The sequence below is a fragment of the Ambystoma mexicanum genome, chromosome 7q, assembly GCF_040938575.1.
Source record: "Ambystoma mexicanum isolate Mex_15411 chromosome 7q, UKY_AmexF1_1, whole genome shotgun sequence".
Classification (NCBI taxonomy): Eukaryota; Metazoa; Chordata; class Amphibia; order Caudata; family Ambystomatidae; genus Ambystoma; species Ambystoma mexicanum.
In genome coordinates this window covers 204388034-204400244 of record NC_090941.1, presented here as the reverse complement: position 1 = coordinate 204400244, position 12211 = coordinate 204388034, and positions in this window count along the sequence as shown.

Below are 12211 nucleotides of genomic sequence, written 5' to 3'. Positions count from 1 at the left end.
GGAGCGCGTTCGTCCAGTTATTTCACTGGTTTTCAGAATGGCGCTGGCAAAATCCACTTGACTTTTCGGAGCAATACGCCGTAAGTATGAAGATTCAAAAGTTCAAGTGTGAGCCTCTTTTTATGTTGTCTTCCTAACCTGTGATCTGTCCTTTATTTCAGGTGCAGAACGAAGGCGATGCGTTGAGGGGTTAAATTGCCGATGGTAAAATCAGGTGAGTTAGTGATGAGGGCGACCCCTCTAAAGGTCTATATAATTCCCCAGTAATGTCTTTTGTCCTTTCCCCATAGGGGCGGTACCTGCCAAAGAAGCAGCGCCGACCCAAAATGTGGAATGGTTCACCAAGGAAAGCCGGTAAGTATTATGGCTGGAAATTCGGCTTTCCTCCTGTGTTCCCTCTGCTCACCTTTTGTCTCTTCTTCTCTCCCCTAGGTGCAGAGATGTGGCGACCGGTGCTGACAGCCGCGATGAAGCCGGGAGATGCCTCGAGGACAGGTGAGTGAAGCGCGGCGCTGAGCGAGCAACGCGATGCTTTTAAATGGAAGTCTCTCTTCAAGAATGCTGGCATGAAGATTCCGGATGCAGATAAGAAGTTTGAATAAGTTCTTGGTTTTCACCTTTCTCTTCTCTTCTTTCCTTACAGGTATTCCAGGTTCGAGGCGGGCGGGGCTAGAGTCCAGGTGCAGGAGCAGACACAGTGAGCGTTCAGCTGCTGGGATGCAGAACAACGCGAAGCACGTGTGGCTGTCCGGGCGTGGCTTAATTAGCCTTGGAAGAAGTCCCAGGTAAGTATTCTTCCACAGCCCCACCCAAGTAACAAAATAGTCCCTTCAGTAGAATAGTCCCTCCTGAGCCTCATTTGCCTTGGGTCTTCATGCAGCATGGTCTGCATCAGGTGAGTATGCAGCATGGTCTGCATCAGGTAAGTGCACCAAACACTTTCCTTTATGAGCCTGGCGCCTATGGCGCCAGGACTGATGTCCAACATGAGCCTGGCGCCAAAGGCGCCAGGACAGAGTCCAAAGAGCCCCTAGAAGGGGCCGCTGGGCTTTTACCCGGGGGCATGATGCCTGCTCCCGGTGGTGCTGGGCCTGGCCTGGTGCTCCGGGGGTAGGCATCATGACAGCACTCCCCCCCAAGGCCCCTCCCAAGGTCGTTCCCTCTGGAGGTTTCGGTTTGTTTGGGAAATTCCGATGGAACCTTTTTACTAGCCGAGGTGCATGTACGTGGTCGCTGGGTTCCCAAGACCTTTCCTGAGGCCCGTACCCCTTCCAATCAATTAGAAAGAAAAGTTTTGATTTTGAGATCTTAGAATCCAAAATGTTCTTCACCTCGAATTCAGGCTCCCCATCTATCTGGATTGGTTCTGGTGGCTTTATTAATCTGGTTGCTGGTTGTACTGGTTTCAAAAGTGACACATGAAAAACGGGGTGAATCCGCATGTTAGCTGGTAGATCTAGCTTGACTGCCACTGGGTTAATTATAGCTTTGATCAAGTAAGGGCCTAAATACCTTGGATTAAAAGTCTGAGGTCCCTTGAGCGATAAGTGTTTGGTAGCCAACCATACTTGATCACCTATTTGGTTTGGAGGCGCCTCTCTTCGATGCAGATCTGCATTCTTTTTGTATTTCCCTTTCGCATGTTGTAAGTGTGCAGTTGCATCCTTGAAGGCTTGAGTAATCGTAGAATGCAAATGGTCCACTGCGGGCATTTCCAGGCTCAAAGGTGAGTCCAAGTCTGAAGTACGAGGGTGATGTCCATATAGGGTATAAAAGGGGCTCTGACCAGTTCCAGAGTGTATCGAGTTATTGTATGCATATTCAGCCAACCATAAAATATCCTTCCAATTACCCTCCGATTGGTGCAACATACATCGTAGATATTGTTCAAGGGTCCGGTTCGTTCTCTCCGTCTGACCATCAGTCTGTGGGTGGTGGCTGGTTGAGAGTCTTGCGTCGATTTGTGCCAGTTGACAACACTTTTACCAAAAATGAGAAATAAACTGGCTTCCCCGATCGGAGACTAGTATGGATGGGAATCCATGCAAACGGATGATATTTTCGAGGAATTCCTCGGCAAGTACAAAAGCTGAAGGTAATCCTTTCAACGGAATAAAATGGGCCCTCTTGGAAAATAAATCCACCACAACCAGAATAGTATTGTATCCATTACAAGAGGGCAGGTCCGTGATAAAATCTAGTGACAAGGTGTGCCAAGGTTCTGGTGGAATATCTAAGGGTTGAAGAAGGCCGGCGGGTCTTGTTTTTTTACCTTTGTTTTGGGCGAAAACTCCACAGGACATCACGAAAGATTTAATATCCTTTCGCCAGGAAGGCCACCAAAATTGTTGTTTAATTTTTTCCTCTGTTTTGTTAATGCCAGGATGTCCTTCCATCAGAGTATCATGATGACGGGAAATAACCAGTTCTTGCAATTCCTTTTCTGGCAAAAATAAGCGTCCTTGGAAGTAAGGTAAGCCATCGTTGACTGAAAAGTAAGACCCCCTTGTGATCCAATCCTGAAAGGCTGAAGAGTCCAGGAATTGTTTTACCCGTGCTTGAATGTCTTCAAAGGTTTGTAAAGTGGTTATCCCCAAAATTCTTTGTTCGGGAATTATCGGCACGGGTTCTGAGTTTGTGTCCATTTCTCCCATTCCAATTCGAGATAGCGCATCTGCTTTGCCATTCTTACAGCCGGGACGGTAAGTGATTACAAAATCGAACTCAGCAAAGAACAAAGCCCATCGGAGCTGTCGTGAAGACTGAGCCTTGGCAGTTTTTAAATATTGTAAATTTCGGTGATCAGTGATCACGGTGATCGTATGCCTGGTGCCAAGAAGATAATGCCGCCAAGCCTTAAAGGTGGACTTAATAGCTAATAATTCCTTATCGGTGATTGCATAATTTATCTCCGGCGGCGAGAACTTTCTGGACCAAAATGCTACGGGGTGCAGTTGGTTGGTTTTGGGGTCTCTCTGAGACAGGACAGCTCCCATGGCTAAGCTGGATGCGTCGGTTTCGACTATATATGGGAGATCGGGAAGCGGGTGTTTCAGAATAGGTGCGGACGTAAATTTAGCTTTCAATTCCTGAAAGGCCTGTTCAGCTTCCTCGGTCCATTCAAAACGTTTATTTTTCCGCAAGAGTGCAGTGATGGGTTGCACCACCCGTGAAAATTCCGGGATAAACCTGCGATAAAAATTGGCAAAACCAAGCATGCTTTGGACACCTTTCACCGAACTAGGTGATGGCCATTTGAGGATGGCATTCACTTTCCGTGAGTCCATTCGGACCCCTTTAGGTGTCAGGATGAATCCAAGAAACTCAACCTCGGTGGTATGGAAAACGCATTTTTCCAGCTTTGCAAACAGTTTGTGCTAGCGCAATTTCTCTAGGACGGCCCAGACATGTTTTCTGTGATCTGATTCCGAAGAGGAGTACACCAGAATGTCATCGATATACACGACAACACAGACATCGATGAGTTCCCGAAGGACATCGTTCATGAAGAATTGGAAGGCAGCAGGCACGTTGCACAACCTGAAAGGCATCACCTGGTATTCGAATAGTCCATATTTTGTACGGAAGGCCGTTTTCCATTTGTCGCCTTCTTTTACTCGTACCAGATGATAAGCCCCCCGGAGATCTAACTTGGTGTATACGCAAGCGTCCTTCACCTGGTCAAGGAGTTCAGGATCAAAGGCAGAGGGTAACGATTTTTAACAGTTATCTGGTTCAATGCGCGGTAATCGATACAAGTTCTAAGGTCGCCTTCTTTTTTTGGCACGAAGATCAAAGCCGGGGATGCCGGAGACTTTGACGGGCGAATGAAACCATTGGCTAGGTATTGATCTAAATATTGTCTCAAATGCAGATTCTTCGGTTCAGTAAGTGCATAAATCCTGCTACAAGGGGGTTGTGCACCGGGCACCAGATCGATTTGGCTATCGTACGATCTGTGAGGAGGTAACGTGTTGGCCTGTTCCTTTTGGAAGACGTCCTGAAAGTCTTGGTATTCCAGAGGTAGTTGCATGGAGACAGAGGTTACTGATGCTAGACTGATCTTCAGATTTTCTGGGTAGCAGGTTTGTGCACACTCCGGGAAGGTTATTCTCTCCGCTCGCCAATCAATTTGAGGATTATGTGTCTCTAACCAAGGGATTCCGAGAATAACCTGAAACTGTGGAGCCTTCATTACATCAAACACAACTGCCTCCCGATGGCCGTCCGGACCTACAAGTGTCACCTCAGCTGTGGAATGTGTTACCGGTCCAGAGGCAATTTCGGTTCCATCAACTGTGGTGATGACATCTTTGCTGGTTTTAGGACGCAGAGGGAGGTTAATCCTGGAGACCAATTCACGATCCACATATTTTCCAATAGCCCCACTATTGATGTATGCCTTTATTGCATGCAACCGCTTAGGCTGTTCCGGATCTACGAGGACCATTGGCACAATGAAATGCGAGGTCTGAGAGTTCGTTTTCAAGCTCGGCAAGCGGACCCCTACGCTTGTCGGGCGTGGTCGTTTCCCGATACAGAGTTTTCATGGATTTTATCAGCGGCTCCTACCACCTTCTTGGGCGGCTTTGCCGGGCAATCTCGTAGAAAGTGTCCAGAGGACCCACAATAAAGACATAAGTGCATCTGCTGTCTTCTTTCACGTTCCTTTTGAGTTTAAGGTCCTTTAACCCCTCCGATTTGCATTGGCTCAGAGGCTTCAGCCCCCTTGAGGTTAGCGTGGGTCTTGACCAACACCCGGGTCTCAAACTTGGACCGATCTGCTTTTCTTTTTTGCAGTCTGTGATCCAATTGGACCACTAAGTCTATATATTCTGAGCATTCTTGGGGCGGATTTACAACTTGGGCAAGGACATCTTTAAGTTCTCCGCGTAGACCTCAATAAAATAACGTGATTCTTTTATCCTCTGGCCACCCAGTTTCCACAATTAGTCTATTAAAAGTTGCAATGTAGGATAGGAGGTCTTGATTGCCCTGTCGCAGAGATAGAAGTTCGTCATCCAGAGCCTGCCCCTGGGAGTGACGAGCAAATAACCTTTCCATGCTTGCTTGAAATCCTTGAAAATCACGAAGAATCGGGTCATCTTGAGTTACCAGTGGAACTGACCAATCAGCAGCACTGCCGCTGAGATATGACAATACAAAGGCTACCTTGGTCTGGTCATTAGAGAAGGCCCCAGGTCTGCATAGGAAATGCAAACGACACTGATTCATGAATACGGCGAATCATTTGGGGTCCCCAGCAAAGCGTTCGGGTGGGGCCAGCGGCATGTTTCCAGGTAGATTAATCTGCACCGGGTTACTGGAAAGCACAGGAGCAGGGTTCCCCCCGGAACCGGGTAAAGGAGTTTGTCCAGCTTCACCTTGCAAAAGCTGTCTAGTCAGGTCATAGCTCTTTCCTTTGTTACAATCACTTCCCTCCTGAGAGCATTAGTCTCTTGACGAGCGGCGTGTACTTCGGCCCGTAATTCCCCCAGTGGTTGGGCCAACTGGTCAGTCTCAGAAGTTTCCATAGCGCCTGGGTGGGAATTTGTAGGAAGGCTTCGTGTTCTGTAACGCTCACCTGGCTCCGACGGAGGTGCTGGTCTAGTCTGGGTTGCTGTGGCCTCTTCAAGCGTGATGCGCAGAACGCGGACCACCGATTGAACAGGACCCCCAAATCTTGCTTGTCTGGCCCGTAGGAATATCCTTCTGCAGATGAGAAAGGGGGATTAACTGTCTGCAGAATAGTGTGCTTGCTTCCCCCTTTCCCCCTTCGTTCTTCTCTGACTTCCTCCAAAACCCCCGGTTTAAGCTCACCTTATGGTTTGGCAGGATGAACTCTCCATCCTGCTTCTGGTGCAGGGGCGCGCGTTCGTCCAGTTACTTCACTGGTTTTCAGAATGGCGCTGGCAAATTCCACTTGACTTTTCGGAGCGATACGCCGTAAGTATGAAGATTCAAAAGTTCAAGTGTGAGCCTCTTTTTATGTTGTCTTCCTAACCTGTGATCTGTCCTTTATTTCAGGTGCAGAACGAAGGCGATGCGTTGAGGGGTTAAATTGCTGGTGGTAAAATCAGGTGAGTTAGTGATGAGGGCGACCCCTCTAAATGTCTTTATAATTCCCCAGTAATGTCTTTTGTCCTTTCCCCATAGGGGCCGGGGTGCGGTACCTGCCAAAGAAGCGGCGCCGACCCGAAATATGGAATAGTTCACCAAGAAAAGCCGGTAAGTATTATGGCTGAAAATTCGGCTTTCCTCCTGTGTTCCCTCTGCTCACCTTTTGTCTCTTCTTCTCTCCCCTAGGTGCAGAGATGTGGCGACCGGTGCTGACAGCCGCAATGGAGAGGGGAGATGTCTTGAGGACAGGTGAGTGAAGCGTGGCGCTGCAGCGAGCAACACAATGCTTTTAAATGGAAGTCTCTCTTCAAGAATGCTGGCATGAAGATTCCGGATGCAGGTAAGAAGTTTGAATAAGTTCTTGGTTTTCACCTTTCTCTTCTCTTCTTTCCTTACAGGTGTTCCAGGTTCGAGGCGGTGTGGCTGGAGTCCAGGTGCAGGAGCAGACATGGTGAGCGTTCAGCTGCTGGGATGCAGAACAACGCGAAGCACGTGTGGCTGTCCGGGCGTGGCTTAAATAGCCTTGGAAGAAGTCCCAGGTAAGTATTCTTCCACAGCCCCACCCAAGTAACAACATAGTCCCTTCAGTAGAATAGTCCCTCCTAAGCCTCATTTGGCTTGGGTCTTCATGCAGCATGGTCTGCATCAGGTGAGTATGCAGCATGGTCTGCATCAGGTAAGTGCGCCAAACACTTTCTTTTATGAGCCTGATGTCCAACATGAGCCTGGCGCCAAAGGCGCCAGGACAGTGTCCAAAGAGACCCTATAAGGGGCCGCTGGGCTTTTACCCGGGGGCATGATGCCTGCTCCCGGGGGTGCTGGGCCTGGCCTGGTGCTCCGGGGTAGGCATCATGACACCTTCCTCTTCAGCCTCTTCATCACTATCATCATAACTTTGATTTAGATCAACACCATTACTGTTATCTACATTTGCTGGAGAAGTTGGTTCATCTGAACCAGTACCCAGACTTTGGTTTTCCAGCAATCTTGCTATCAGTTCTATTTTCTTGCCTCTTACAGAAAGATTCTCTTGTCTACAGAAAGCTCTCAAACTCTCAGTATTTTCACCTGACAAGGACTCTTGACTGTAGACTTCCATAGTGGACATGTTTTTAGAAAGTTGCTTTTTATTGCTAAGATTCGTGGTTAGTTATCCTAAAGTGTTTAAAAGCACTCTAAACTGTATACGCGATACAAATCCCACCGCTGTACACCAGTGTTAGGCAGAAACCTGTGCAGTTCCCTCTGGGACAACTGCAAAAAGTTTAAGACTACAACCCAATTGGTAGCAGTCTGTACCACCCAGACTTACCTGGTAGCTGTGGCTGAGCAGTCAGACTTCTCTCAAGATGAGTTAGGCAGTACTTGGAGTATACAAAATAGGGCAATTTACATAGTAGAACAAGCAGACACTGATCAGAGCTTGGGTGTAAAGTTCCATAATTATTTATTTAAATACACACTGGCACTAATATGGCAAACAACTTCAATCACAGTTACTATAAGTATATATCAATCCCATAACAATATTTCGACAAGTCTAGGTTCAACGGCACCACTTATTTGCAGACAGTGGTGAATGCTTTAACCTAGATGGCACTCTAGTATTCGTTAGAAAGGGAGAGAAAAAGGCAGGGTTTGAAACCAACTCAGTACCAACGCTTTTACAAAGCAAATGCAAGACAAACAAGGCAGGGTCTACTGTAGATCACAAAGTTCAGAGGCCAGGCCCACTCTGAGAGAGGCAAGGCGGTATGTCCCAAAAATACCACAGTGGAAATGCACTTCAAGTCTTTGTAGCAAAATGTCACAGAAAGGTTGGACCAGTTTTAGAACAAAAGTTAAGAAGGTCTGGAGGCGACCCAGTGGAAAGGTAAGGATTTAAGACACCTCACGCTAACCATTTCAAGGAAAGCCAGGCGGACACAGTACCTTGGAAGTGGTGAGACAGCTCCGGCGGGGGCAGTTGTTCCTGGTGGTGGATGCAAGTTGGGGCTTTGCCAGAAGAAGAGATGATCTCATCGTCGAGGAAAGTTGAAGATCGTTGCACCACCAGGGAAGAGGCCAGCCGCGGAGTGCCCAGTAACAAGGCACCACCTTTTGGTCGCGGTACAGTGGTCAGTGGCTATCCAGTTGCCGGGGTGCTCAGCATGGGCAATTTGACCACTAGACGTCCTGGAAGCGAAGCAAAAGCAAGGGACTGGTTGTTCCCACCAGTCAAGGGAAGAAGACTCTCCAGCAGGGAGATCTTCTCTGTCGTTGGGAAGTGGTGAGTCGGTTCAGCAGGGCTCCACCGGAGGTGTCGTCGTTGCAGGTCGGCTCAGCTTTACCCTCGTCGGATTCTTAGGTCCTGTGGCGACTTCTGAAATTCCAGTCCCCAAAGCCGTGCTTTTATGCAGAAAACCCCCATTCATTCAGCCTAGCTGTCAATCAAACATGCTAAGTGGTGAGCGGGGCGGCTCACCACTTGGGCCAATCACATCAGAGTGCGACTTGAGTTGGCAAGGCAACTCAGTCCAGGGTGCCTAAACCCTCTCCCACACCCCCTCTGGTACCCAGACAGAATGGCACCACTCTGGAGGGCTTCTGTGCAGAAGCCCGCCAAAAGTGGAACAAAGGGCTCAACCTTTGGTTTGGAGTTACAGAGGCGAACACATACGCCATTTTAAAAAGCGAGTTCTGGCAGAAAATACCAACCGGTGAATTTATTTAAGATAAATAAACCAGCGGTATGTTAGAGACTAATGTGAAACAGTATTAGCCTCGAACAATGGGAAAATCCCATAGGAATATATTTGCGGTCGAATATAAAAAGTAGTCTCCACTGCCACCAGCCAAAACTCGACGAGGGGGGACGGGACAGTGCCCCCTCGAACAACCGACCCAGGGGTAATAAAATGTCATGCCTGCCCCATGGGTGCACACATTGGCAACCATCATGGACTATTTGTTATTCATTTATCTTCAGAATACTCTTGGAACAACCCCTATTCACACTTTGGTACTTAATTCCCAATTTCGGGACTTTGGTGCCTTCTTATATAACTCAACTAACTACATGTACCACAATGCACCTTGCTACAGCTATCAATTCCTGGCCATTCCCATTCATCAGCATTGGAACCACAATCCCCAGAAGCCCTAGGGATCAGTGCTGCTTCCACCATCTCAGGACCAGAGAGGGAGGAGGCAGATTGTATTCAGGTGTGCTGCTCCAGGTGCTGCCAATTAGCCTGCCTCAGTACAGTGCAGGACGGTATTTAAGCAGCTGCCTGCAGGAGCTCAGTCTCTTGCATCAAGAGTCCTCCCAGCCCCTTTTTTGCCTTTTGTCTCGAATTTGTGTGCTGTTCCTGCTTCTGCATTTTCCTGCTTTTGTTCCAGTGCTCTTTTTGGGCTTCCGGCCTTACAGCCTGCTACACCCTGCTGCCTACATCCCTAGCCTTTTGGGCTCCCTGCCTCACAGCCCTGCTCCGCTGGGTTTCCTGCCTTGCAGCCTGCTACACCCTTCTGCCTACAGCCCTAGCCGTTTCGGCTCCCTGCCTCACAGCCCTGCTCCTCTGGGCTTCCTGCCTTGCAGCCTGCTACACCCTGCTGCCTACAGCCCTAGCCTTTTGGGCTCCCTGCCTCACAGCCCTGCTCCTCTGGGCTTCCTGCCTTGCAACCTGTTACAGTCCACTGCCTACAGCCATAGCCTTCTGGGCTCACTGCTCTGCTCCTTTGAGCTCGCTCCTTGCTGCTCTGCTCCGCTGGGCTCCCTGCCTTGCAGCCTGCTACTCTCTTCTGCTTTCAGCCCTGACCCTCGGGTCTCTCTGCCTCTACGCCCTGTTCCTTTGGGTTTGCTCCTTGCTGCCCTACTCCTCTGGGCTCTCTGTCTGCCGCCTCCTACAGCTCTCAGTCCTCCTCTGGACTCTCTGCCTAGCAGCCTACTACAGTCCTCTGCAATCCAATACAGTTTTTCTGCACCTTGTACCATTTGGTACTGCAGCCCTGCTTCCTTGTTTGCAGCTCCCCTCTTTCTTGGCTGCTGCTCTCTTGCTCTCCCTTATTTGCAACCCCTTGTTCTTGATCCCTGTCCTTCTCTTCCTTGACTCCTCTGTCCTCCCCTTTAGTTTACCCATTTCTATTGTATTGTTTCTTCCTTCATCCCCTTCTCCTAGATTTCTCGTAGACTTCCTTGTCCCTGGTTATTTCTGTTCTTGTCTCTCTTGTGTCTTATGTTGATCCTTTGTACAGAGCTTGACTGTTGGTTTCCGGCAGGCAACCTCTGCCACTTCCCTTGTCGCGTTTTCTGTTTAGCAGACACCCACAGCTGTTGTTCCCAGCCATGAGCAGACAGAGTGGGCCTCTGTAATAGTAATCCGTGCAGAAGGCTGGAGTTTCCAAAGATCCATGGAACACTGTTTTTCCATATCTGCATACACCCCAAGAAGGAATCCAGTTTGTTTGTATCTTTGTATTTCCTGCCCCTTTCTGTTCACAACTACAGTTGCCTACTTTTCTTTCTTGATGTGTTTCCTGCTGTGTGTGTACTTATCTGTCACCTTACATCAACACAGCCACCCAAACCCTACCTGGGGGCCCTGTGCCACTCTTGACAGAGTGCCATCCTTGACATAATGCAAGAGCTAAAACATTCTTGTTCCATAGACAGGAAAGGCACACACAGACCAAGGATGCTTTCCTTTTGATTCAAGAAACCTCTGCAAAAATCTAAAGCTTTCTTAAGGACTGCAAACAAAAAACCTAGTTTAAAAGACAGACTCGCCCTAGTAAATAAAGTTTTACAAGCACAGTACTACAATCACTGGCTCGCTGACCCTTCTATGTGTAACTACTATGACATTTGCAACTATGATCCGCAGTCTCTATCTGTAGAACAACTACAGCAAGAAAATGAATTCCTGCAGATTTTGTTAGCCCAACCAGTGGAAAACATTCATACGTTGTCTGGCATTTCTTCTGACACTGCATTCGACATTCAGCCGGTACACAAACCTTGTATTCCTTTATCCCAGGATACCATGTCTCAGGACCAATGTCGTAACACTGCTTCAGCCAAGGATATTGCAGTCATTGTGGCAGACTCTCAACCATAGTACGCTGTTGCCAAAGTGATATGCTCAAGATCAGCTTGGCAAGCTACACAACCTCCCCAGACTGCTGGAAAGACTCATTTAACAGGACAAGGCATTCAGTATCCTGAGGTTAGTGCAGCTGGTCCTTCGTACAAAAGACCAATACTGACCATTGGTTGTCTTAATGCTTCCCCAGTAACTACTAACCATGATAACTCTAAGTTCAGCCTTCCTATTGCAACACCCGAATTTTCTGCTACACCAGATTCTGAAGCTGTACAACAGGCTAATGGAACATACCTGTTACAAGAACAACTCTTACGCCTTAAAAGACAAACCGAAGACCCCTATGATGAATTTATCTATTTGCATAGTAAGAATCTAGCAAAGGGACACAATTTACCAGACCATCTGGTACTATGCCCAACACCTGACATTCTGTCTTTAGAGATTGGCATGATAAGGCATGTAAGGGTAATACAGAAAAGGATACAGACTTATACAGAGCAGATGGAAGACCTGAACTTGGCATATGCATACCTTCTAAAGTTTGACTTAGCTCATTCACTTACTAGCCACAGTAACTCAGGCTGTTGCTCAGATAGTGAAGAATTAACTCCTTCGGTGGGCCAAATCACTCACACTGCCTTTACACCACAAATCAAGTGTAGTCATCTGGAGATCCTGCTGAGTCAAAGTCTATAATACTGAATGAAAACCCTTATTGATATATCCTTATGTCCAGTTCATGCGTTCTGGAAGACTACCCCTATATAACACCCCTCTCTTGGAAACCTCCTGACCCCACTGAGCCAAGAAGTAGTTCTGTTTTGCAAGTTTAAAAGGTTTATTTGATAATTTAAACAATAGATATATATATCACACTTTATAATAAATTAATAATTGGATATCACACTTAATCTGATATGATAAAGATTAACAACGGAGAATCTGGCACTAGCACACTTCTTTATAATCACTAAGGAGTTGACATGAAATGGATAAGATAGCAACAA